Here is a 27,373-nt window from a genome sequence, read left to right on the forward strand (position 1 = left end):
TGCTTGTTTGTAAACACATGATAAGCCTGCATGTTGATCACAATGATTGGTTGTCATGATGATCACATTATTGGAAATCAAAATGTTTGGCTCTTGATCGTTACTCTGAGACCTGGTTCATTCTTTAACCACTGTTCTATGGTTCCTATGGGGAGCTGGAAACTGTTTTTTATAAACTTGGCTTAGGCCTATGCATTTTTGGTAAGAGTTAAATGGTTAACTATAGGTAGACCCTAGCAGTACATTGTTAAAAATTGACAGTTTAACTGCTTTTTGTTCATTAAAGTTTTATTTAAATTTAAAAGGTAACTCCACTTTTGTGGGTAAAAAAATAGCAAATAAAAAAAATATAGCGTGTACAATTGTGACACCAGTCATATTCTAATTGAATGTTTTTAAAATCGACCTTTCCTTTTCAAACTGAATCAGCTGCAATTTTCTGAAAATGCAATGCAATATGGCTACCTGGAGTCAGGGCCGCTGATAAGCCAGTACAACCGGCCCTGTTGTACCGGGCCCGGTGTACTGAGCTCTGCAGGGGGGCCCGGGCAATCTCACTGTCAGTGCAGAATTTTGAAAAAACTGACTTTCTAAATTACACCCCCGCTTAGCTGCTACCTCTAGCTTAGGGGGGATTATTGCTATTTTCTGGGCCCCTCTATGTTGATCAGTGTTGGTGAGAGTGGAGGGACTTTTTTTTCATTTTCGGGCGCATGCGCAGTGCATTCCATGCCCGGTCTACATGTCCCAGCTGTAAAGTCCCAGCTGTCTGCTGCTGGCGGAGTGATCTTCCTTCACTCTGCTCTCCACTCAGTAATTCGACTCTGAGTGTGAGAGAGATGGAGAGCGAGAGGCAGGCAGTTGACAGCATCCAGGAGGAGAGGGAAAGCTCTCAATGTCCCGCCTTACCTTTTTCCCAGCCCTTGTCCTGCAAATACAGACTCACATGTGTGAGACAATTGCAGCCGAGCACACAGCAGCTCAGCCTGACAGTCTATTGATATAGGCTTGCAGTACCTCTCTTCACCATTAGTAGCCACTGTACAGAAGGGGGACTTTTTTTTTTTTTTTTTTACCAAGCAGGTATAGGCTTCAAGTTCTGAATAGAAGCATTGCCTATGCACATGTCGGTGGCTAAAACACTCCAGGTCTGCCCTCAGCACATACTGTCAGCAAAAGAGAATGTGGAAGAAGATGGTGTGAAGGTAACTGTACAGTAATAGAGAGGAGATTTTTGGCCACAGAGTTGTCATGAGAGAAGGGGGCACATTTCAGGCAGTATTTTGTTGAGGGGGGAGGGGGCATTGGAGGCAGTGCTGTGTCTATTCATTTCTAGAAGATAATCCCTGGTGTGTCCATTTATTCCTAGAAGATGATCCCATTCCCTGGTGACTGGACATTCACCCTTTTATTGCTGGCAGATGAATTGGAAATGTGTGATTAACCCTTTGTTTGTAGAAGATCTCTGTTTTGGAAGTCATGATTATTAACCATTTCATTGCTAGCAGATTCCTGGTGGAAATGTACATTTACCCCTTTAATAGCTAGATTAAAGGGTTATTCATGTATTTCCACAAGGGATCTGCTATCAAAAAAAGGGTTAATCATGTGCTTCTATCAGGTATCTGACAGCAAAGAAATAGTTAAACATGTCTTTAGCCACCAGGGATCTTATTAGCCTAAGATCCCAGATGGTTAGAGCCATGATTAACCTTATCATTGCTAGAAGATCCTTCTTGGCCTGGTGGCTGGACATGATTAACTATTTAATTGCTGTCAGATCCCTGATGGAAGCACGATTAAACTTCTTGTAGGACCACGTCCATAATAAATGAATGTCCCGCCCCAAATTAAAGTACATGCTCTGCCTACGGCAGCTCTATGGAAACAGTGAAAAAAAGGTGTCCCTAAAAACTTTTGGAATATTGGCAACTATGGATTTACTGCACTGCACATTACTATGTCACCATATATAAAACACAGACAGCAGTCATCAGGTTCTCTGTCACAGTGTGTCACATAGCATGGCTGTTGGGTGCTGATTGGTCATAAGTTAACAAGGTCAGTAACCAACAGCCATGCTATGTGACACACTGTGACAGAGAACCTGATGACTGCTGTCTGTGTGTTATCATAATGCTGGTAATCTTAACCTGCTAGTGTTGCTGTATGTTATCAAGGCTTCTTTCACAAGGGGCGGAATCCGCTTGTTCAACAGGGGATCTGTCCGCTAATCCCCCAATGAGCAAAGTGCGCAGTTGACAGGTCCATGTCCACTCAGCTTATGCAGAGCCGACATGGACACAGCCCGGTCGGCTCTAAGGATGGTTGGTGTAAACAAACTGGCTGTTTGTATACACCCAACTGTCATCCAATCTGATCCTCTAGAGGGGAACGGATCCCCTTCCGTTTTGGTTAGCTGATCAGATTGGAGGTAGGCTGGTGTAAATGGACACAAGTTCATTTAGATCTTTCGCTCTATAGTAGTGAATGGAGGGTCAGAGCAGGATCGCCTGTAAAATGGACAGGCAGACCTGATCAGACCTGTTGTGTAAACCCAACCCTAACCTTTTCAATTTAACTGCTTGCCACACATCCTCAGTGCATTTTCTGCGGAAGGGTGGTACAGGCAGGCTGGATGACATACATGTACGTCATCCAGCCTATTCCAGGTTAGGGACACGCATGCGTGTGCCTGCTGCTAATCCACTCTGTCATTGGCTACAGCCAAATTTTGTCAGCAGGTCCTGGCCAAAGATTTAGGGCGGAGACATGCTGATCAGCTGTAGCCAATCACAGTACAATGTCCTGTGTTCACAAACACAGGGCTTCATACACAGATCAGTAATCTGGCTATTTTTTGCAGGGAGAAAAAACAGCCAGATCTGTTAGTAAAAGCAGCACATGTTACACACATGACACTTGTTAGGCACACAGTTAACCCTTTCATTGCCCCTTGATGTTAACCCAGCCAGTGGCATTAATATAGTGTACACTATACAGTAATTTAGCCGATCGCTGTTTTGGTGTCACTATTGATGTAAGTGTCAGTTAAGCCAGCCATAGATTATTACAATCTTGCCCAGGTTAGCAGGGACTGGCTAAGGCAGGCAGATTGTACCCAAGTAATCGGTCGACATGGTTACAACCTGCCTGTCCGATTTTTAAATGCGATTATTGTTTCAAGGCGGGGTCTAGGGAGGGGCCAGGGGTGGGGTTAAGGGTGGGGCTGAAGGGGGCCCCATCAGGTAGGCTGTACGGGGCCCCATGATTTCTATCAGCAGCCCTGCCTGGAGTTGTACTGTACTGTACTGAACACACCCCAGAAACAACATTGGTGCAATTAGCTCACTGATTTTCCCAGAAGTTTGCCTAAGATACAAGTCAGATGTCAGGCATCCCATGCAACAAAAATGTCATTTTTGGTCAGATACTCCCAATAGAAACACATCTTAGCCGACGTTCACATTGATGCAATTTGATATGCGATTTATTGGAGGCAATGGCACTGTCCGCATCAGTGCGACGCCAACTTTGTTGCCCCGCCGCACCGATTCTCAAAGTTAGTTTTTTTTTTCCGCAAAAAAAGTGGAGTTAGGCTTTATTTTTAAAACACAGTGTACATTTAACAAGTAGACAACATGTACATCTTAATTACATATATGTAAAAATACAGGACTGCAATTCATTAAAATAACAGACACTACAGTATTGCACTTAATTCATAACATATGAAATAATGTAATGTAACTATCATAAGTAGTACACAGCACTCTGGGGAAAGCCTACACTTTTCAATTGGACACCCAAGAGAGGCAGTGGGGGAAATAGAAGGTATGTGGGTGGGGGGCCGTTCAAAAGGTCTAAAACTAGACCACCAATGCAACCATATTTGTGAATTAATGGCCACCAACATATAATAATGCAGTATAATGCAGCCATTACTATACATAAGGATGTGTAGGTGGCAGCTATTGATTTTTTAGACTTTGGATCATTTCCACACTTCTTGAATGTTGCAAACATTTATATCTGACAAGTGATTTGCTGCTCAAAGTGGTATCTAAACTCAGTGGAGATTACTTTCCTAGTCTGTAGTCTGTCCACATAATCTTGTTAGGTGGCTGCATACTGGTGTGACCTGAAGGACATCATCCAAAGCTCTCTGAAAAAATGTGGGAGTCCCTTTCAAACCAAACAGTAATGCTATGGTGGTTGTTAGTGTGATTTCTTACACTGTTTTTTATCTGCCATTTTACTGTAACACATTACCCATTGTGGTATGGTCTATAATGTTATGGCCTGACCATTGTAGTTTGGTAAACTTGGAATCATGCGGATACTACGTATATCCACATTTGGTATGCATATATTTGCTCCTGGCATTACAAAAAATCTTCAAACTGAACCAAATTTGTAACTATACACACGGCAAAAAAAAAAAAAAAAAAAAAACGCTCCCTGCATGTAGCAAGGTCTAAATACCGCAGACAACTTAAAAAGGAGCTCCAGGCTTCCTCCAAAATATTAGAAGGGATGGTCAAAAAATGTAGATATGATAAAAGAGATGGCCACAGACTGTAGACATGATACAAGAGATGGACAGAGACTGCAGACATGATACAAGAGATGGTCAGAGACTGCAGACATGATACAAGAGATGGTCAGAGACTGCGGACATTATGCAAGAGATGGTCAGAGACCGCAAACATGATACAGGAGGTGGTCAGAGACCGCAGACATGATACAGGAGGTGGTCAGAGACTGCGGACAGGATACAAGAGATGGTCAAAGACTGTGGAAATGATACAGGAGATGGTCAGAGACTGCGGACGTGATACAAGAGATGGTCGGAGACTGCAGACATGATACAAGAGATAGTCAAGACTGCGGACATGGGGGGCGTGGCCAAGAGCAGCATGTGAGCAGACGTGTCTCACAGAGCTCCCGCCGGCATCCGTCCAAATTGATCCTTTTCCCGGTCCCACAGCCGGGTTACCCTGTGCCACCGATACCCGATAGCCTCGCGGACGCCCGGTACTCTTACCTGCTTGTTTACCGGGTGATGCAGCGCCGCAAACAGCGGAAGGAAGCCGCAATGCAAGGAATCCAAGAAACCGCCACCCCGAGTCCATCAAAGAAGTCCATTAAGGGAGACAAGCCTGCGAGCAAAGTCAGTAAGCAGCCTAAATCCACCTCTAAGGAAGTGCAGCGTGACATGCGTTTTTTTACACAGAAATCCCAAGGAAGGAGGGGAGTGTGGGGGCGGTGCATGGACTGGGCCTAGTGGAGCCCTCAGTACAGGGAGGGAGCCCATGGACACTATTATTGATACTACAGCAGTGGGGGTGCAGGATGGGGACCCCGGGGACACTGAGCAGCCCAACCTTGTTGATATACTTCATGTTCAAAAGTGCAATGCTTCTGTGGATCATTCAATTTGGTAACTTGACTGAAGCAGTCTCTTTGATCTGTCAGGATCTGCAGAAGGTCAGCAAACGCACAACTGCGGCTGAAAGCAGGATAAGTGATTTGGAAGATCAGTTACATCCTTTGACCAAGGATTTTCAGGACACTGCCCGACTGACCAGGGCTCTGGAAGCAAGGGCTGAAGACATGGAGAATCACCTTAGGCGAAATAATGTCAGGATTGTGGGTCTCCCGGAAAAGGTGGAGGGCAGGGACCCCACGGGTTTCATTGAACTTTGGTTGACTGACATCTTTGGCAAAAATGTTTTTTTCCCTCTATATGCAGTTGACAGGGTCCCCTCTCGCCACTGCAACCAGGCCGCCCCCCCGCGTACTATGCTCGCACGCCTCCTTAATTACAATGATAAAGAGACTGTATTGCGTCTCGCAAGAGAACGCCGTGATGTGCAATATAATGGAGTAAAAGTTTCATTCTATTCAGACTTCTCAGCGGAAGTCCAAAGGAGCAGAGCGAAGTTCTCTGCAGTTAAACAACGCTTTTTTTACATGTACCGCTGTGGAACCATGATGGGAAATTTTACTTAATATTTCTATTTTTTGAGCTCAGGGGATCTGACCATTCCGTGGACCTTTGGTTAAATTAATTACTTTCATTTTTTCATACAGACTATTATTTAACATTTTGTCTTTGATATGCAACTGCTGGGTTTGGTAGTTAGGAAAAATGAGGTGCAGCTTGTGCTGGAGAACTCTCCAGTCTTGAGTGCTTTGGTGCTGGGTGGATGGGGCCCTGTGATCAAGGGCTTGCTTTGCAGCCCGAGGCACATGCCCCCTAGTACCTTTGAAGACATTAGTTTTATGTTATGTTTATTGGTGGCCATTACAGTTGTGAGTCCGACCGAGGCCCGCCTCGGATATCTTCCATGCATAGATAGATATGCTCCCTTTTACTATATACCCTGTAATTTGAGGGTGACAGGATAGGACCTGTATTTCAGGCCCCACCGTTTCACTGCAATGCTTGCATTCCAGCCGCCATGACATCATTACCAGTGGTGTCATTGAATGTAAGAGGTTTGAACGACCCTCTTAAACGCACAATGGTTTCCTCTGCCCACAGAGGCATCTACTGGCTATTTGTTCACTACAAGAGACCCATTTAACCGTGGACTCTCAGACTTGATTACACTTTGCTTGGGTAGGGTGGGAATATCACTACACATACCTCCTATTCTAGGGGAGTTAGTGTGTTGATCCACAGAAATCTGGATTATCAGGAACACCACTCTAAAGTGGATGAGGGAAGGGAGATATGTTTTTTTGTATTGTAAACTATACACTGTGCATTGCATATTGGCTTTCATCTATGTGCCACCACCATTTCATATTGGAATCCTTCGGGAGCTGGTGGCATATTTGATAAAAAAAACATCCTGAAGTCCCGTTGTATATCATTGGGGACTTTAACTGTGTATGTGACAACAATTTAGACAGACACTCTGTCGCGGCGGGGGGCGGAGGCACGGGCCGTACGATCCTGGCTAAAATTGCTGAGGAGATGGGTTGGGTAGATCCTTGGCGACTTAGTGCCACTCTGCGGAGGGCCCCATGGAAGCTGAATGTTCTTTGGCTAAATCTGTTCCTGTCCCATGATAAAGTGAAAACTACTCTTCAGCAGTACTGGCAAGTGAATATAGGAGAGGGAGATTTGGGTATTAGGTGGGAGGCCTTCAAGGCATATATAAGGGGCCTATTTATAACTGAGGTTCAGTCCATTAAACGAAATACAGCTGCGCAGGGAGTTCAGGCCAAGCAATTAGTTGGTTGCCTGGAGGCTCAGTTTATAGCTGACCCCTCAGAGATCAATCGTGATAGCTGGGTAGCGGCGCAGGAGGCTCTCCTGCGTAATAATACTGCTGGGGCTGAAAGGAAGCAATTTTTTTAATCGGCAGGCGGTTTACGAGGAGGGGGGAATTGTACAGGTCGCCTTTTAGCCAAAATTGCACACTCTAATCAGTCCTCTCACCCTACAGGTGCCATAAGGGGGAGCGAGGGGGAGGGTGGTCAGCACCCCGGATGCCGTTATGGAAGTTCTAGTATCATATTACTCTACATTGTATCAGTCAAGACAGGCCTATTCGAAGATGGACCTGCTGGAATATGTGGAGGCTATTCAATTGGTGTCCCTCTCTGGGTTGGAGAGGGAACTTTTAGATGCCCCCCTGACTCTAGAGGAGTTGCAACATGCCACTTCTTTATTTCCTAACACTAAGGCCCCGGGTGAGGATGGAATCCTGATCAAAGTTTATAAGACATATTGAGAGGAGACGTTACCACATCTCCCAGAGGTCTTTCGGGAGGCGAAACTGACAATGCGACTGCCTCCCTCAATGCGTAAAGCTAATATTATCCTTCTTTTAAAACAAGGTAAGGACAAGCTGGACCCGGGATCATATAGACCTATATCACTGCTGCAAAGTAACATTAAAATATTAGCGAAAGTGCTGGCACTACGTTTGAATAAGGTGATTGCCTCCATTGTCCACCCAGATCAAGCTAGGTTTATGTCCCAGAAATCTACTTTGATTAATCTTCACAGACTTTATTTGACCCTGCAATCTCCGGTGGACAATGGCGGCGATCGTGCATTACTGTCTCTGGATACACAAAAAGCATTTGATAGCGTGGAGTGGGACTACCTGTGGGTTGCCATGCGTAGGTTTGGTTTTGGGGAAGAATATACTTCCTGGGTTAAACTTTTGTATTATTTACCGGAAGCAGCCATTAGAGAAAATGGGCATGTGTCCTCCCCATTTTCATTATATAGGGGCACTAGGCAGAGATGCCCTCTATCCCTGCTATTATTCGCGGTGGCCATAGAGCCTCTTGCCGCCATTATTAGAAACAAGAAGATAGTGGGGTTTAGATATGGTATAGTGGAGGAAAAGATCCTGCTTTATGCAGATGATACCATGCTGTTATTAGGAGACACGTCCCAGTCCTTGGCGGAGGCGATGTCCGTTATTACGGTCTTTGGCTCTTACTCTGGCCTCTTGATTAACTGGACAAAGTCCTCATTGATGTATATTGATGAGTAGCCTGTTGGCAGGTCCTCACCAGATACGGGTATTCCCGTGTTGGAGGAGTTCCGATATTTTGGTATACAGATTACTCCTAAATTGCTAGATTTTGTAGGCCTTAATGTGACCCCCTTGTAGGTTAAATTTCTGGAAAAAGTTAGGGTTTGGTCCCGGCTTTGCATGTCATTAGAAGGCCAGGCCAACCTAATCAAAATGATCCTTATGCCACAGTTGTTATATGTTCTTCATAACTCCCCAGTGGTTTTTACCTCAGAGTATTTCGCATTAACTATTCCATTTTTAGGTCCCTTTTATGGCTGTCTAAGAACCCTAGGATCAAGCTGGAGTATCTCCAGTGACCGAAAGATCTTGGGGGGCTGGCACTCCCAAATCCATGGCTTTATTATTTGGCATCTCAGCTGCAGCATATAGCCAGGTCCATGGGATGCGGGAGGGGGGGGGGGGGAGTCCGCTGCCCTATTTATGACTCATACAGTAGGCCCAGGTGGGTTGGCTGCTCTTCTGGAATCCCAAATTTACAGCAAATCTAATAAACTCTTTCCCACGTATGCTCTTATTCAGAGAATATGGAACAAAGCTCGGGAGCTTCAGCAGGTGGTAGGGTTTACTGGTTTTAGCCCAATTTGGAACAATTCCAGGTATTCTGAACTGGCCAAGGTGCCCCACGGGGCTAGGTGGCAGTCGCATGGTGTTACCTTCCTGAAACAAATAATTTGCAATGGTACCCCCTCAGGTGCTTTGATGACCTGGGGGAATCATATCACCTACCAATGTATATGACATTTTATTTGCAGCTTAGGCATGCAGTTAGAGCCCAGGGAGGGGTGGATATATGGGTGCAGTCCCCCACCCCCGTATTTCACTTTATGTCAGAAGTGGACTCTCTTAAAGGGTTTATATCACATAACAATTCATTGTTACTGGGTTCCTTTTTAGACCAACACCCTCTACGTATGATTGCGCTTGAAAGCGGAACGTTGGATTTTTTGAGGGGGAGCAGTGGGAGGAAGCTTTGCAGGCGGTACAGGCGAGTTCCTTGAATGTGGCACAAAGGCTGTCTCAGCTGTAAATACTTCATAGGGCTCACTATAGTCCTGCACGATTGCATAGAATGGGTAGACGTGACAATGCCCTGTGTACTAGATGTCTGAGGGACCATGGGGACCTGATACATCTATTGTGGAGGTGCCCGAAGCTTCATATATATTGGAGGGAGTTGCTTGGTACATTGTCGAGGGTGTTTGGAATTACATTGCAACAAGATCTTAAACCCTGCTTGTTGGGTATTTTGGGTAAGGTGCAGGCTCCTGAGACCACTAAACAGGCCATTTTGCAGGCACTGTTTCAAGCCCGGAAGTTGATCTTGAGACACTGGATCTCTCCAAACCCCCCGACAGTCAAGGAATGGATTACTCAGGTGGGGGAAACGATAAGGTTGGAGAAGTACATTCATCAACATAGGGGAAATCTGGGTAAATTTGATAAGCTTTGGGCTCCCTGGTTAGATATGTCGGGGTTGGCACCGATGGACCTGGTATTAGATAGGCTGCTGGTGGGTGGCGAGCAAATGTAGGAGATAACCTAAGTGAAAGAGGATGTTGATGACTAGTGAGATGGAGGAGGACTGGGGGTCTTGATATTGCGGGTTGTTACTTGATGTGGCAAAAAAAAAAGGGGGAGGTATCAATTATTGGAATTATGTATAATTGTTGATTGGTTGCCGGAGGGAATTGATATGTGTAATATTTGTAAGCAAGGAGGGGGCGAATCGGTTTTGGACTCTGTTACTGTTATTTTTTCTATGTGAATATTCAATAAAGTTTTTCTTAAAAAAAAAAAAAGACTGCGGACATGATAGAAGATTTTTTTGTTGTTCACAGGAATGCTATTATATTGGCTCTTGTCTGCTTTACCAGCAAATAACCCCTAATTAATATTTATACAATTGTGTGATTCATTGAACACACAAAAAAATGCAGTATTTTTGATGCTTGTTGGCAGTCATAAATAGGTCTTCCTTTTGGCTGTACAATATACCATTATAGTTATTTTCACTGTTAGTTTTAAAACGGTGTTGTATAAATTATATGTACTTATCAATTGCATTAATCAATTGTCATTATACAAATGTATTTGGCAGACTTAAGCATTGTACTGCATGTGAAATTTGTGTATATGTTCTGCATGTACTGTCTCATGTCCTTTCTTACAGTGGCCAGAGGGGTCAGTATTTCACAGCACTCCCAACGGATGTGTGGTCCCCGGACAAGCCGAATTGCTGGGAGGTATCTCCACCCACATTCGGTTATGTTGCTACACACAGCTGTTATTGCGGCTGATCACTGTGTAGCACGGCGCATGCTCCTTACGCAGGCGAGCGCCGTTGGGGACCTGACCCGGCGTGTGTGCGTCAAGTCCGGTCGAACGTGCGCTGCGCGCCGGGTTAAAGGGATTTAAATAGCGAGGGGCTACCCTTTTCATTGCAGAGGCTGATACACTTGCCATGAGCCAGAACACACGGTAGGTGCAACATGGCTCCACACCAGACACAGACTTTGGTCTTACTCCATGGAAGCTCATAGATACCCTTTTCTTTTTATTTAGACGCTCCAGTGTTGCTGCCTACAGGGGAGGGCTCTCCCCGCAGCAGACAACTCAATATTGTCTTTATCTTTGAGTCCCCAATCGAGGACCCTGAAATCCCTTAGAGATACTGGCTCTTTTGTTCCTTTCATCTTTAGGCTATTGCAGGACTTCCTTCTGTTAGATGGTAAGCCTAAAAACACCTACTAAAAAATCCTAACACCTTTTTTCGTTTTACTTATCTTGCCTTATAGATACATGTTTAATATTAGACATCTTGTCTCCCAGATAGAGACACATAGTGTCACGTTGGCTTGACATTATTGTATGGGCATCTTGTGTAGAGAGTACCTTTTTACATCCAGGTATTATATTGAATATACCATTTTACTATCGTTCTTATTATATAAGGGAACTACACTTGCTCTGCACGGGTGCCACTCTTCGCTTGCTAATCCCTTCCACGTCCGTTGGTGAGGCGTTCACTGCGTGACTGTCCTTGGCCGTGTGAGATGAGGGGACATGGGACACTTGGGGTGCATGCGGACACACCTGTTTTCATATGCATTAGCTATAATTGTAATATTAACATGTATTTTTTGTCATGCAGGATTATCAAGGCAAATCAATACTATATATTATATACCCCTGAAGAAGTGGATCATTTAGACCGCGAAACATGTTGGGTTGATACCCGATGCTCCTTTCCACCGGTTATTGTACATACATAATATTTATGCCTATATGACAGGGCTCAAAATTTCAAATCCTGGGCTACTAGCCAGGCCTTAAGAGTTACTTGCCACCAGTTGCCCTTACCCTGGCCTGACCCTAATTCCACCCCTAAACACACCCTCATAAATTATCATTTTTTTATTTAGATTATACATAGTACAGGAGACAGCCAGAGAGACTGCAGACATGGTACAGGAGACAGCCAGAGAGACTGCAGACATGGTACAGGAGACAGTTAGAGACTGCAGACATTGTACAGGAGACAGCCAGAGAGACTGCAGACATGGTACAGGAGACAGCCAGAGAGACTGCAGACATGGTACAGGAGACAGCTAGAGAGACTGCAGACATGGTACAGGAAACAGCCAGAGAGACTGCAGACATGGTACAGGAGACAGCCAGAGAGACTGCAGACATGGTACAGGAGACAGCAGACATGGTACAGGAGACAGCCAGAGAGACTGCAGACATGGTAGAGGAGACAGCCAGAGAGACTGCAGACATGGTAGAGGAGACAGCCAGAGAGACTGCAGACATGGTACAGGAGACAGCCAGAGAGACTGCAGACATGGTACAGGAGACAGCCAGAGAGACTGGAGACATGGTACAGGAGACAGCCAGAGAGACTGGAGACATGGTACAGGAGACAGCCAGAGAGACTGGAGACATGGTACAGGAGACAGCCAGAGAGACTGGAGACCTGGTACAGGAGACAGCCAGAGAGACTGCAGACATGGTACAGGAGACAGCCAGAGAGACTGCAGACATGGTACAGGAGACAGCCAGAGAGACTGCAGACATGGCACAGGAGACATCCAGAGAGACTGCAGACATGGTACAAGAGACAGCCAGAGAGACTGCAGACATGGTACAGTAGACAGCCAGAGAGACTGGAGACATGGTACAGGAGACAGCCAGAGAGACTGGAGAGATGGCACAGGAGACAGTCAGAGACTGCAGACATGGTACAGGAGACAGCCAGAGAGACTGGAGAGATGGCACAGGAGACAGTCAGAGACTGCAGAGATGGTACAAGTACTGTGGAGATGGATGCTTCTCCCCCCCCCCCCGTTCCCTCCCCCTCCTCTGTGTACAGGCATGGCCAGACTCCTCTGTTTACTTCCACCCCTCCCCGACCCTTACTCCCTTGTCCCTGCACAAACTTCTACCCAGTAGGCTGTTACCTTGAAGTCTATCTTGCTGCTGACTCTTCTTCCTCCTCCTCGCTGCCCTGGGACACACATCTTTTCTGCCGCCTCAAGTCCGGAATGTCAGTTAGCAGAGAATCCATGGGGCTGTGCTGGAAACTACATTTCCCAGCGTGCAGCATGGCTCACAGCCCTCCATAGAGATGACTAGGGAGGCAGCTCCTGCGGCTTGTCTAAAGCCGAGCAGACCCGCCCCCCACCCTAGCCGAGTGGATCTGCAACCACGTGAGCCAAGCTGGAACACTCGCCTTTAAATAAATTCCACTCGCCAAATGCCAGCAGGCGAGTGGAAATTTTAAAGGGCTGCTATATGATATATCTGTATGTATTTGTACATTCATTATTTTTCTATATCTGTAATTTTAATCTCCACATTTTATGATGTATCAATAAAGTTTTGACCATTTTATCCTTATCTATGTGGTGCACTATTGTTTAGCTACAGTACCATTAAAATCCCAATAGCCCTCCAATTTTCTCTCTCTTCTCCTCTTTTTTTTCCATCTCATATTTCCTGTTCCCCCCCCTTTTTTTTCTCTTCTTGTCCTTCTCTTCCCACCCTCTAAACCCCCCCCTTTTCTCCCCCCCCCTCTTTTTCTCCCTCTGGTTTCTTCATCTCCTCTTTTTCTATGGAACATAGTCTTAGTGCCAGGCCCTGACACCCAAGGCCTGCCCGGACTATTTTCTTTGTTATTATATGATAGAAGATAGAAAAGCACTAGGGGGGCCGGAGAGCACAGAGATAGCAGAGAGCACTGTAGGAGCTAAAAGGCACAGGGAGGGGGGGGGGGTTGACTGGAAAGCATTAGGGGGGACTGGAGAGAATTAGGGGGGGGGGGGTTTGGAAAACACGGGGTGGAGAGCACTAGGGGGGAAAGGGGTGGGGAAAACCAGGGGGACAGAGCACGGGGAGGGGGAACTGGAGAGCACTGGGGGAAGGGAACTGGAGATCACTGAGGGGGGGAGGCCAGGGAGCATAAGGGCGTGGAGAGCACTGGGGGGAGCCAGAGAGCTAGGGGGGAGCTGAAAAGTACTGTGTGGAGTTAGAGAACCCTGGGGGGGGTTAAAGAGCACTGGGGGGGGGTGCTGGAAAGGGGGTGGGGCTGGACAGCACTGGGGGGCCAGCAAAAGAAGTTGGCTAGGAGGAGATGTTGGCAGCTGCATATAGAGGAATTGATCTTTCCATATTCCTCCTGCAGCCGCTGAATGCCTGCAGGAGGGAGAGGAGGAGAATCAGGCATTCAGTGGCTGCAGGAGGAATATGGAAAGATCAATTCCTCTATATGCAGCTGCCCCACCGCTCCTCCTATCCTGGCACACAGGCTGGCTGCTCGGGCACTCACCTTCTTCCCGCCCTGTGAGCAGCGTGGACTGAAGGAGATGCTACTGCAGCTATGTTCACAGGGAGATGCGGCTGGCCTGGCGGGCACTCCTGAGCGGCGCCAGGCTGACACCCCTCCCACTGCATGGCACCCGGGGCGGGCTGCCCCCCCCCCCCCGCACCTCCCCGTTGGTATGCCACTGAGTAAAGGAAGAAAATCCACCTTGCCCTCCTGTGGCCAATCAAGGGGGAATAGAACAAACGGCCAGAGAGAACACAGCTAAAACAGGCAGTGATGAGTTCTGCAAATGACAGATTCAGACAGCTCAGCCAAAGTGTATATAGAGGACGAGAACCAAGCCAGGCTGCTATGCAGTTTCCTGATGCTTCTGGGTTACATAGTGTAACAGATCAACTGGCACCCCAACTGGGTACTTCCGTTGATGGATGCACTTAGTGCTTCCTGAAGGTTTCAAGCACTCCACCAGACACCATAACCTACCGCAGCTTGGTTGGGGTCTCGCCGTCTCCTACCCACCCTGGACCTATGACAAGGTTCTAGTGGGTGAACCTCTCTTTCCCCAGAGGTGAAGCAGGAACAAGCTCTTACAAGAGCTTAGTGATTATTCAAGAGAGTATGAAGAGCATAGCAATCCCTTGTAGCAGATTCCCCCAATAAGAGACAGGACTCTAGATTGAGGGTGAAGTATTACTCTTTACTGAACAGTCACGCAGAATTTATATACAGCATGGACCTCCCCCTCCTGATCATATTACCACACACAGGTCAGGGGTTGCCTGATTACATCATCATATGCAGATGGAATTGTATACAGAAACAGAATTAACCTGAATTAATTATCTAGCCATCTGGACAGAACCATGTGAGGTCATTAACCCTTTAACAATGGGACAGGCAGACTTAACACAATCCACAATATCCATCTCAATAGATAGACAATAGGACAAGACTGTCATCTCCTAACATTGAAACACATGGAATACACTTCTACGTATTACTATAATTACTTAGGAGTCAGACTTCATAGCAACAGGCTATAGGTCTCACAGTGTAAAGTGGGATCAAATCCTCATAGTTATAATTAAAGGGGTAGTGGTGCGCTTCAGGAATCAGCTCTAATGGATCTCTATTTGGGTTGGTGGCAGTGGTGTGTACAAATCTTGCTTTAAAGGTGCTCCGTGTGATAAATATAATATTTATATTTTTAAAATAATTAGGTGATGAAAGTGCAGGTGTGCCAATCAGATCAGTAAATATAAAGGTATTTCTTAAAATAAATAAATATATGAGTACGGTGTGTATCAATAGATAAATCAATAAATAAATATCAGAATGCTATTTCTTTGCCAGTGACATCAATAAATAAATTATATAAATCCAGTGTTGGCCTTCAATCTGATTAATAAACAGTAAAACAAATATATATTGTGCTCAAAATAAAGTGCTACATGCAATTTTCTATTAAAACGGTGCTAGAAAAGATATCTGTGAATAGTTCGAATGTAATCCTTCAAATATCAATATTTAAATGAGATAGTCCAGAAGAAAAAAATTTATATAGATAACATCCAAAATAGCTTGTGTGAATACGTTCCTCGCTTATATCCGTGCTTCACTCATGCAATCAAGTGGCTATGATCTCCTTCACCTTGTGTGTCACCTCTGAGTGCTCTAGCCTCTCACCTTATAGGCAAGATCAATATGCCTTTGGTATCTATCCAAGCTCAACGATAGACTCAATTTCTCTGAATCCGGATCCTTTCTTCCTTAATGGAGCTGCTTTCTTGGATCCCTCTAAGTGTTTGTCTTGATCGTTTTTAATACTATCCTCTTTGTCCGATCTTTAGTGTGCCTCAGAGACAAAGACTATTCATGGTGCAGTATATCCAACTCATTTATTAAAATATACTACTACGCGTTACGTCACGAGGTCACGTGACTTCCTCAGGGAGTGGTTATAGCCGGAAGTGACGTTACAACGGAGCCCGATCTCCACAGCGGCGGCTGGTTTTTTGTTTACATGCTGAAGTATCATGCCTAAATTGTAAGTGTAAATCTTTATATTTTAATAAATGAGTTGGATATACTGCACCATGAATAGTCTTTGTCTCTGAGGCACACTAAAGATCGGACAAAGAGGATAGTATTAAAAACGATCAAGACAAACACTTAGAGGGATCCAAGAAAGCAGCTCCATTAAGGAAGAAAGGATCCGGATTCAGAGAAATTGAGTCTATCGTTGAGCTTGGATAGATACCAAAGGCATATTGATCTTGCCTATAAGGTGAGAGGCTAGAGCACTCAGAGGTGACACACAAGGTGAAGGAGATCATAGCCACTTGATTGCATGAGTGAAGCACGGATATAAGCGAGGAACGTATTCACACAAGCTATTTTGGATGTTATCTATATAAATTTTTTTCTTCTGGACTATCTCATTTAAATATTGATATTTGAAGGATTACATTCGAACTATTCACAGATATCTTTTCTAGCACCGTTTTAATAGAAAATTGCATGTAGCACTTTATTTTGAGCACAATATATATTTGTTTTACTGTTTATTAATCAGATTGAAGGCCAACACTGGATTTATATAATTTATTTATTGATGTCACTGGCAAAGAAATAGCATTCTGATATTTATTTATTGATTTATCTATTGATACACACCGTACTCATATATTTATTTATTTTAAGAAATACCTTTATATTTACTGATCTGATTGGCACACCTGCACTTTCATCACCTAATTATTTTAAAAATATAAATATTATATTTATCACGCGGAGCACCTTTAAAGCAAGATTTGTACACACCACTGCCACCAACCCAAATAGAGATCCATTAGAGCTGATTCCTGAAGCGCACCACTACCCCTTTAATTATATCATTTACTGCCTTAGTATCAGTCCCAGTGGCGCTGCAGCAGGGAGTCTCTGGCCACCTCAGACAGCGCAGGGATTACACACACCCCCAAATCCTCATAGTTCTTGAAAGACATTGCTGATAAATATTACTCTCCCATTTGAAGTTATCCAAACCATTTTCTATGTGTCCCTTAAGTATCTGTCTTTTACACCCAGCGACGCTGAACACCGTCACACATAGCATGTTCTGCTATAGCCATGGTTTTGCATTTGCAGCCTCTTCTTCAAACCAAGCCAAAGTTGGTTAGTGTAGTTAGACACAGGTCTGCATGTGTATATCTTTCTACTCTATTTTACTTATTATTCATACATGAATGCAAATATTTGAACAAAAAACTGCTAAAACCCAACTTTTGAGTCTTTGTTGTGATCTCTGAGAATAAATTACTTCACAGAATAAGCAGCTAGAAAAGTCATAAACGGGGCTTGTACTTGAAATGTGGCACTCGCCCAGGGTTGCCAACCATTCTTATTTTGACTGACAGTTTAAGAAAAACGCCTGATTCCTCCCGTCTGTAAATGTCCAAGAACCACTTGGGCCCACCATTCCGAGGTGGAGGGGACAGAACTTGCTCCCCTAAACCTGCTCCGTCCCACTGCCCCATCTTTCAGCTTCCACCTTTTCTGTAGCTGCCTGTTACACTGAGAAGGAAAAAAACACTGATGTAAGGGGGCTAGGGGACTGATTGAATGCGGGCAGAGGGGAGGACACTGGAGACCCTGATTTATTTCAAGGGTGGGACTCTGGAGACCCAAATTTAATTGGGGGGGGGGGGGGCTCGGATGTAAGGAAACGTAACTTTGGTGTCTCCAGTGTAAAGGGGGGGAAGACTCTGGGAACCCTAATTTAAGGGGGGGGAGGACTCTAGGGACCCTGATGTAATGGGAAGAAATTCTGGGGCCCTAATGTAAGTGGGAAGAGGGGGGGGGGACTCTGAGGACACTGGTGTAAGGGGGAAACGTTGGGGACTCTGATGTAAAGGGGGAGTGAACTCTCTACTTTGTAGAGGTCAAAAACATGCAGCCAGTACATTTCTACTGATGTGTATGTAAAGATATTGTTTGTATGAAAAAAAATTACCTTTTATGAATACCCAAGTAGAGAACTTATTGCTTTTTGGAAAGATTAGTCACTTTAAGGACTGATACCCTGTTAGTCTGTGTGCCTATGCACATCTAGGCATTTACAGGCTGGAAAAAAAAAACATCACCAGCTTTTTCAGGAGAGGAGCTTTTGCGCAGGTGAAAAGGTGTATAAATGGGGCGTGGCCTGGAGCGTGATGGGATAGGTCGCATGTGGTGAGAGCTCCGTCTACCCGATCTCCGGTATACTCATCCTGTGACGATATCTCCGCTTTTTACTTACCTCTATCGGTGCCCCGAGTCCCCCTGAACCTCCGGGCATCATGTCTCCTCCGAAGCGGGGTGCGGATGCCAGTGCACAGCTCGCTAAGTTCCGCCGGCAGGAGCCGTCTCCACAGGCCGAAGATGGCGCCGGCTCCTCCTCCACCTCCGAGAAGCCCGCGGCAGATACCGCCAAGGTACTAGACGCTATCTCCCTCTGCCAAAGCACCCTTACTTCCAAGATAGAAGAAGTCAAGATCGATATCTCCCTGATCCGGCAAGACATGTCTCAGCTGCGGGGCCGGGTCACGGAGGCCGAGACACGCATAAGTGCCAGTGAGGACATCTTGCATCCCCTGCAGCACTCCGCTGAGGAGCTCCGACGCCAAGTGCAGCAGCTTCATTCCAAACAAGATGATATGGAGAATCGTCTCCGCAGATGCAACCTCCGATTCATCGGCCTGCCTGAGAGGGCTGAGGGAAATGATCCGGCTGGCTTCCTTGAGGACCTGCTTCTTACCACCTATGGCCGTGATTCTTTCTCTGTCATGTTTGCGGTAGAGAGGGCCCATCGTATCCCGGCGCAGCCTCCCCCATCTGGAGCCCCGGCATGCACGTTCATTGCCAAATTCCTTAATTTCCGGGACAGGGATAAAATCTTTCGCCTTTCTAGAGAAAAGGGTAATATTCCCTATCAAAGTGGGCATGTGGCTATCTTTCCGGATTTCTCTAGTGAAGTTCAGCGTCAACGGGCCCGTTTCCAGGAGGTTAAACGCCGCATGCGGGCCTTACATTTAAAATATGCCATGCTATACCCTGCTCATCTTCGGGTGGAGATGGATGACCACGTCCAATTCTTTGAGGTTCCTGCTCTGGCCATGGACTGGCTCGACCGCCGCAATGTTGCACCTGCCTGAAGCCCTTTTTTCCTTGATGGATGTTTGACTGTTGCCTGTCTTTGACATTGTTGTGGGGTTCAAGGGGGCTCTCGACTATCCTTACTGTGAATTTGTGTTTCCCTGTTGGGCTCCCCCCCCCCCCTACAGCCTGCAGTTTCCATACCTACCGTCTGCCTTATAGCTGTGATGCCTGGAGGTTTTTTTCTTTTTTTTTTCTCCTGTATGATATCCTGGGGGTATTTGGGATTGTTGTCTGTCGTACCGACTTGCTGTCTACTGGGTAGTCTACTCAGCTCTTCCTGAACTGTGCGGTGATCCTGTTCCTGCGGAATGGGTTTTTCTCTCTCTCCACGTTACTCAGCGTGTCAATCGCCCCCCAGATTGATCTGATGCCTTCCCCTGTTATTCTTTTTATTTGACCTGTTCTGCCTTTTCTTTTATGCTCCTTTGATTACCTGTTTAATTTTTGTGGTACTTTCAGTATTGTCCCCTGCTCCCTGCCTGCTCCCCATTTTGGGGTTCGGGACTGGGGCTGGAGGACTTGCTGCTATATACCTGTGTCTATTTGTGCTCTGTTTGGGGATTATGCTCGCACGGGTTGGGGTTTGTGCAGAGCCGGGTGGGAATGGGTTTCAAGTTTGTTCTGTGATGTTTTTCTTTTACTGAGAGGTCCCCCCATCTGTCCCTTTATTTGTTTTCTATATAGTCCTACTGCTCTTGTCCAGCGATGTCTTCCTGTTTTGTGGTACACAGCTGCCTGTGGATGCTCTGCCGGTTCTGGGGGTCCCCATTTGCCACCTGAGACGACTGTTTTTGCTCTATTTTTCACCCCTACATGGCGTCCCTAACTTTTTTGACGTGGAATGTCCGCGGTCTTGGGGATAGAGTGAAGCACACCGCAGTGTTTTCGTATCTGAAGCGCCGGCGAGCTGATGTTATTGTGCTGGTCGAAACCCATGCTGCTGGTTCTCTGCAGAGGGCGCTCAAACGCCCTTGGGTTGGCTGGACATTTCACTCTACTCACACTACCTCCCCTCCAGGGGTGTCTCAGTTTTGGTGGCTAAATCTGTTAATTTTGCTGTTCATTTGGTCGAATTGGACCCTCAGGGCCGGTATGTATTCCTCAAAGCTCTTATTGATAACTCTCCTCTGTTGCTCCTGGCCTGGTATATGCCTCCTCCCTATTGCTCTGGTGTCCTCGCAGAGGGGTTTGCCTTCATGTCTCGACACCCGACCATTCCAGCCGTGTGGCTAGGAGATTTTAATACTGTTTTGAATCCGGGTCTGGATAGGTTGGGACAGTCCAGTGGCCTTGCCTCCCCCTCCCGTGACACTCGCTTTGCCCATCTACTGGCGGATTTTGCTCTTGTGGACACTTGGAGACATCTGTACCCCGCTTGTAGGGCTTATTCGTGTTTTTCCTCCACTCACTCCTCCATGTCTCGTATCGATTTTATTTTGATTTCCCTAGGTTGCGAGCGGCGAGCTTCTGTCCTCGCATTTTGTCTGATCATGTCCCGTATTGTGTTACTATAAGTAGGACGGTGGTGCCTCCTACCCCGACCTGGAGGCTGAATCCCTTCTGGTTGACTGTTTTGACGGATCTTGCTAAGCTAGCGGGCGAATGGCAATTTTACTTCAGCTCTAATGAGGGCACTGCCTCCCCCTTAATTGTCTGGGATATGTTTAAAAAGCACTGCCGGTGCTTGTTGAGCGAACATATTAATCGCCACAAGCGCAATTCTGAATTGTCCTACACTCAGGCCCTTGCCCGGCTACAAGAGCTAGAGGCTGGGTATGCGGAGGCCCCTTCTCCTGCTGGCTTGGCTGATCTTAAACTACAGTCCCGAGTGACTGAACAACTTTGCTTTGAGAGGGCGAAACGCCGTATGTTTTTTGCCAGACAGCGAATATTTGAGCAAGGCGAACGCCCTGGTCGATTATTGGCATATTTGGCTCACCTTGACTCTAGACCGCCGGTTGTGATCTCCTTGCTTTCCCCTTCGGGGGAGTGTGTGACAGAGCCGGCTACTGTAGCGGCTGAATTCGTTACCTTCTTCAAGGAGGTGTATGCGACTGGGGCGGACTACTCCGCTCAGGAGCTCTCTTCGTTTTTGGATCAGTTTACTTTCCCTACCCTGACGGATCCGCAGCTTCGGGCTTTGGAGGCACCTATCACGGACACCGAAATCGTGACCGCGCTGTCCCTTTTTGCCCGTTCCAAGGCCCCTGGATCTGACGGACTCCCGATTGAGTTCTATCAAATGTTTTCTGAGACGTTGGTCCCCAGGCTTCTCGAATTGTACCAGGTGGCTTTTGAGGCTAATACACTTCCTGATTCCATGCAGGAGGCGCTTATTGTGCTTATTCCTAAACCGGGTAAGGACCCTAGTCAGCCGAGTTCATATAGACCTATATCCTTATTACAGACGGATGTCAAAATCCTGGCTAAAATCTTGGCTCTGCGTCTGAACAAGGTGATTCTTTCGTTGGTGTATGCGGACCAGACCAGGTTTATGCCTGCTAAGAACACTGCGTTCAATACCAGACGGTTGCATATGAATATTCAGGCTTCCCACTCACAGATTGGCACCAGGGTGGTGGTTTCTTTGGATGCGGCCAAGGCATTTGATTCAGTTGAATGGCCTTATCTGTGGCAATGCTTGCGCTGCTTTGGCCCCAATTTTATCAAATGGCTTTCTATACTGTACACCTCCCCGAGAGCGCGGGTGGTGGCGAATGGGTGGACCTCTGTCGCCTTCCCCCTTTCCAGGGGGACGCGTCAGGGGTGCCCCATTTCCCCCCTGCTATATGCCTTGGCGGTAGAACCTTTGGCAATGGCACAGAGACCACCCTGGTATTACTGGTCTGTCCTCGGGGACTCTGGAAGAAAAGGTGGGCTTATATGCCGATGATATGATTCTATACTCTGGGCCCTCCCTCCATACTGCCCTTCGCCTTATTGAGAGCTTTGGGACCTTTTCTGGGTTGAAAATCAATTGGGATAAATCTCAGATCCTTCCTATTGACCTCTTCCCCCCCCCCCCCCCCCCCCCCCAGGACCAGGCCTCTATGCCTTTACAGAGAGTTAGCTCCGTCAAGTATCTAGGGATTCAGGTCTCTCGGAACTTGGCGGATTTTGTACCCTTAAATGTTGAACCCCTCATAGCGCTGACTAAGAGTAAGACGCAGGTTTGGTCTCGGCTACCGTTAGGAGTTATGGGCCGTATTGGCTTGATTAAAATGATCTTTTTGCCTAAGATCTTATATCTTCTCTGGCACGCACCGGTTTACATTCAGTTGAAGTTCTTCCGGGTCCTGGAGTCTATCTTGAAGTCTTTTGTTTGGGGTTCCTCCAGACACAAGCTGTCCTGGAGGGCCCTGAAGTCTCCTACCAAGCTTGGCGGCCTGGCGGTTCCTGATTTTAGTTTATACTATATAGCGGCGCAGTTGTCCCATTTCTTTTATTTTGATAAGGTAGACAGGCTTCGCTATGAGTCCTTGGTTAGTGCAGGTTCCTCCGGCCAATTCCCTCATCCCTTTTGTGATATCCTGCGAGGCCTTCCGGGTGCACTCGGTAGCCCTGGTAGGCTCACGTATGCGTTCCACAATAAGAGGATCTGGGACTTGGCGGCTGCAAAACTGGGCTGCCCTCCCCTTCACGACGATACCCCTCTGTGGTTTAATAGACGCCTCCGAGAGCTCCTGCTGGTTCCGGATCTGCAGATCTGGATGCAGCATGGCATTTATAAGCTCTCCCATGTTCTCTGTGATGGCCGTCTTAAGCAGTTTGATCAATTGAAGGCCGAATTTCAACTGCCAAACTACATGTTTTTCCGGTTCCTCCAGCTGTGTCACGCTTTGTGTGCGCAGTTTGATGGTACTTACCCCCAGTTGCAACCGTTAGATGTTCTCCTGATCCTGCTGGGAGACGAACCTAGGCAATTGATTTCGCTATTTTACGATATGCTTCAGATATGGCTGCAGTCGTCTCTGACGTGCTCCACCCGATATATCCTTTTTCATTTTAGGTGCTTCTTGAGGAACAATCGTAGGGGTTTTTTTTCTCTTTACTGTATATTGTTGGATGGGGCGCTGTGTATTTTCATGTATTTCTTTTTGTTTCATGTCTTTTGAGGTTTTGGACTGGAGCTCTTTGGACCGTAGGGGGACCCTCTCTTTCTGTTTTTTTTTTGTTTTGGGGTGGTGGGGTCTGGGTTTATTTTGAACTTTGATGCGATGTCTGCCTATTACTGTGTATATGGTGTGAGGGATTAGCTCGGTGGTAGGCGTGGATGACCCCTTTCGGGGTGCGTTTTCACAGAGATATAGCCGAGCAGTGGTTGCAAACAACACTGATTTATTCATGCAATTTACTTCACACAATTGCAAGCCTCAAAACAGCCAAAATAAAATAAAACAAAATAAATCCTTGCCACTGTGGGCGGCTACCTTCTCACACACTGGAACCTATCTAATGAAGTCTGTCCCCAACCTACTGTTGGGCAGACTTGGCTGGTCATACAGCAGACTCTCAATAGTCCATGTTTTATCTCCAAGCACATGTTCATTTAAGCTGTCCCTTTGTTTTTCCTCTTCATATGGAACATGTCCCTTTGTTTCTTTCCACATAGAAATAGTTTGTTTATTTACCTTGAGAAGTCTTCACAACTGGTTACCCTCCTTAGCGCACATCACTTCAGGGGGTCTTCTCCCATGCTCACCAGCTTGTCGGGAGGCACTCATCTGTCTGTCCTCCTCTCCCAGCCCACACGGCAAAAGGAGGCAGCAGTCTTTCTCCCAGGCGTCCTCAGCGTTGGGAGGCACACATCTGTCTGTCCTCCTCTCCCAGCCCACACGGTGACAGGAGGCAGCAAACAATAGGACTTCCTTTGGACAAATTATAGAGGCCTTCATTTCCTAATTCTGAACAGCTGAAGGCCTTTCAACTTCCTTAGACAGTTCTGGCTACCTCTGCAGCCGACACCCTATAGCAGGGGTCTTCAAACTATGGCCCTCCAGTTGTTTGGGAACTACAATTCCCATCATGCCTACTCATGTCTGACTGTCAGAGTTTTACAATGCCTCATGGGACGTGTAGTCCCACAACAGCTGGAGGGCCGTAGTTTGAGGATCCCTGCCCTATAGTAATTGGTGATTTGTCTAACCCAGGTGGAAGTGTAGCTCCTGTCTGTGAATACATTCACAGATTTACCTGACTTCCTGTCACATACCCCCCCCCCTCTTGTTTCAACCCTAGGGTTTAGACAAAGTTTTCCAGGCACGCATGTGTCAGGCCCTTCTCTTGACTCTCACTGATAAGCCTCCTAGTATCCTCAAGCTTCCGGATGAAACTGTTTCTGTCATCTTCATTGACAGATTTCTCATAAATGCCACACAGTTTGTCTCTCATCTCATATACACATTCTTCAACTGCATTTTTGGCATCATTTTGCTCCTTCTCGTTTCTGTCATCTTCATTGACAGATTTCTCATAAATGTCAGACAGCTTGTCCCTCATAACCGTCTGTCCAATCCACCATGGAGGACCGTGATCCATAGGCAACTCAATTTTGCTAGTCTTAAAGTATTCAACATTCTTAAGACGCCTCTCTCTGCAATCAACAAATGATTTCCACAACACTTTGAGAACCTCTGCTTCACTTGGCTTTGTTCCAAGTAGGGACTCTTGACACCCCTCTGTGACTTGAGTTGCCTCTCCATACAGCTGTACACAATCATTGACTCTTTGTTTCTTGAGCTTAGCTTGCTCTAAGATGCTGTGCAGAGGGCCTTTCGTTTGCGACAACAGGCGGTCACACATTTCTTCAAAGTGACCCCTGTTCCTTTTTCCAGAGACATCATCAACTTTCCTTCCACCAACATATGGGTCAAAGGCAACAACACAGTTGAACCCAGCGATCTGGGTGGTATCCATTATAGACCTCCTCTCTGCATCAGTGAAGAAGCATGGAACTGCAACACATTCTTTTACAGGTTTCTTCAATGCAATTTCTGCTGAACTATTTGACCGCTCAAGGTCACCTAGTTCCTTTTCTCTATCTGAATTCCACATGGAATGCATCTCAAGATCACGATCAAATTTCTTTCACCTGTCTTTCACCATTTCCATTTTGGAAATATTCCCTGAAAGGCACTTATTCATTTGCTTCACGCTTTCACCAACAGCCTTAGTTTTCTCCACTAGGTGGCGTTTGCTTTTTTCTCCCAGATTTATATCACTTGCTTTATTTTTCTCCGCTTTAGTTTTCTCCACTAGGTTTTCAGCCTGAACTGAGAAATCATCACATTTCTTACCCAGCTCCTTTGTTTGCTGAAGTTCTAATGATACATTTTCCAATGCTTGAAGTTTTTGAAGGAACGGTTTATTCCAAAGGGGTGATTCAAGCCACATGTCATCACATTTCTGAGGCTCACTCAGGACAGACCCCAAAACACTAATCCTTTTAAAAACTGCATCAGGCACACTATCCCCTCTTTGGGACAGATCCTCTGTTGCCTGTAATTCCTCTTCCAGTTCCTGCAACGGAATCTTCATCTCTTCTACTTGGTGTTCTAAGGCTCGCTTAGACTTTTCTAGCTCCTGAACGCTTTTCACAACATCATCCTTGGAGCTGACCAAATCTTCCATTTCTGTACACAGCTGTTGGTTAACTCTTTCTAGTTCAACCTTACACTCTAGAGCTTCCTCCAAAGAGCGAGCCAAGAACAGGGCTTTGCTCCCGTTTTCACGCGCCTCCGTTTTTGCACGGTCGCGTTCTTCTGCCCATTTTGCAGACACAGTCTTCTCCTCACCAAGCATCTGATCAAACCTCTTTTTCACATTTTCAACACACTCTAATGAACCAACGCTTTCTTCCATTCGTTTTTTCATATCCGCTATCTGAACTTGCAAGGTTGCGACTTGCTCTGATAGGTTTTTCTTTGCTTCCTCCTCCTCTTTAAATTGTTCCAGGAAGCCATTTTTCTCATCTTCCATTTGTTTGAGCTTTGTGCTAAAACTCAGCCTTTGACACCTCTCTTCCTGTAAGAGTTCCTGCGTGTCTTGCAGCTGCGATTTCAAGATAGAAAAATCTTCCGCAATTTCTCTAGATTTGCTGTCTGCTTGAGAAAGCTGATTTGTAACATTGTCCAGCTCAACCTGCAGTCGGTTTGCCTTCTCTGACAGCTTAGCACACACTCAGTCAACTTCTGACACCTTGACTTGCGATTCTTGCAGCTGTGCCTCTACTTTTTTTCTCTTGTGTTCCGAATCTCCTTTTCCCTGCATAAGAGCTTTCACCTCACTGGCTAGCTTCTGGGAATGAGACTGTAATTCTGCCACACAGACTTCTTTCTCCTTTAACTGCTGCTGGACACGTTGGGCTTCCCCTTTCCAACGTTCACAGTCCGTACGCAATTCATCTACCACATTGCTCAAAGTAGTGAGCTCATACACAGTACTCAGTAATTTAGCCTCTCTTTCACTTTTCTCTTTGTCGCTGAGAGACAATGTCGTTTTCAGAGCGACATTCTGTTCCTGCGCCCCCTGCAGGTCTATTTTGGTAGCTTCCAAAGACTGAAGACTTTTTTCCAGCTGATTACGCAACTCCAACATTTCACACATACTTTGCTTCTGCAAAGTCTGAATTTCAATTTCCTTTTCCATAAGGATGGTATCTTTTTCCATTATAGTCTCTCTGCATTTGTGCAACTCGGAAAAAAGAAGAGCAGTGGATTCTTCCCACTGGAACACCTGAGCCTGCACGTTTCTATGCTCCATCCTAAGCAATTCCAAG

General features: G+C 46.2%; 1 protein-coding gene across 1 annotated transcript in view; it reads right to left on the reverse strand.

Annotated features, from left to right (window-relative positions):
• The window catches only part of TIMM44 (translocase of inner mitochondrial membrane 44), a 645,415-nt gene that overhangs the window by 150,320 nt on the left and 467,722 nt on the right, over positions 1-27,373 (reverse strand). The window lies entirely within an intron of this gene.

This window comes from Pelophylax lessonae, assembly GCF_965119305.1.
Source record: "Pelophylax lessonae genome assembly, chromosome: 1".
In the NCBI taxonomy this organism is placed as follows: domain Eukaryota; kingdom Metazoa; phylum Chordata; class Amphibia; order Anura; family Ranidae; genus Pelophylax; species Pelophylax lessonae.